Below are 1085 nucleotides of genomic sequence, written 5' to 3'. Positions count from 1 at the left end.
CTGGTAGCGAGCCCGACCCCCGGAGCGTGGGGCCTCCAGGGCAGGCCTCCCCCGAGAGGGAAGCCCGCCCACGCGGGTGCTGGCAGCGTGGACAGAGGACCACGTCGTGTGGACCGGGAGGACTCGGAGAGTGCGCTTCGAGGCTGCCGCGGGGCTTGGACGGAGCAGGGGGCGAGCCCTGCCCGCCTCGCCGCCGACGGCCTCCTGTTTCGGACGGCTCGGTCAGACGGGGCTTCTGGGTCTCGCAACAGAACGTTTCGGCGCTGGGGGCGGAGGCTCCGTGGAGCCTCATGTACCCCCGGCCTGGTGGCGGACCCGCTGGGTTCGGGGAGGTGCGTCCGGCCGCACAGGGCGGTCGGGGTGCCTCCCCTGGCGGGTCTCGTACTCCAATCGGTCAGGTGATAGCGTTTGGGTTTAAGCGTTGGGGTTGAAAAGTGGAGCTTAGATTTCTGGCTGTGAGCACGCACCTGTATGCATCCCGTACGGCGGCAGAGAAAGGCAGTGGAGGCGAGTCAGACCTCCAGGAGATGTCAGAGAGTCCCTGGTAACATTCTGTGAAATTTTGGTTTCAGACCTCCAGGACTACCCACACCCCCTTTAACGTATCCATCACAGTGCATCTATTCCTGGGTAAGCATTCGGCCCTTTCTGGGGGGTGTGGAAGTCAACCAGACTCGTAGGAGGTGTCAGAGAGTACCTGGTAACATTCTGTGAAATTTTGGTTTCAGACCTCCATGAGACCCCATTGACCCACACGTGTGGCCCAGCACAGTGCATCGTGGTCGGGTACTCAACTGGCTCAGTCTGGGGTAGCCTGGATGTCTGAGAACTTCCATCCACTCTGACCATGTGTCTGATACTCCAAAAGGCCCAAAAAGTGTGCCATTCTCTGATATTTTGACCTCCAGGTCTACCCACACCCCTTTTAAGGTATCCATCACAGTGCAACTATTCCTGGGTAAGCATTCGGCCCTTTCTGGGGGGTGTGGAGGTCCACCAGACTCATAGGAGGTGTCAGAGAGTACCAGGGAACATTCTGTGAAATTTTGGTTTTTGACCTCCATGAGACCCCATTGACCCATACT

The sequence above is a fragment of the Alosa alosa genome, chromosome 22, assembly GCF_017589495.1.
Source record: "Alosa alosa isolate M-15738 ecotype Scorff River chromosome 22, AALO_Geno_1.1, whole genome shotgun sequence".
Lineage (NCBI taxonomy): Eukaryota > Metazoa > Chordata > Actinopteri > Clupeiformes > Clupeidae > Alosa > Alosa alosa.
This window is presented reverse-complemented; position numbering follows the sequence as displayed.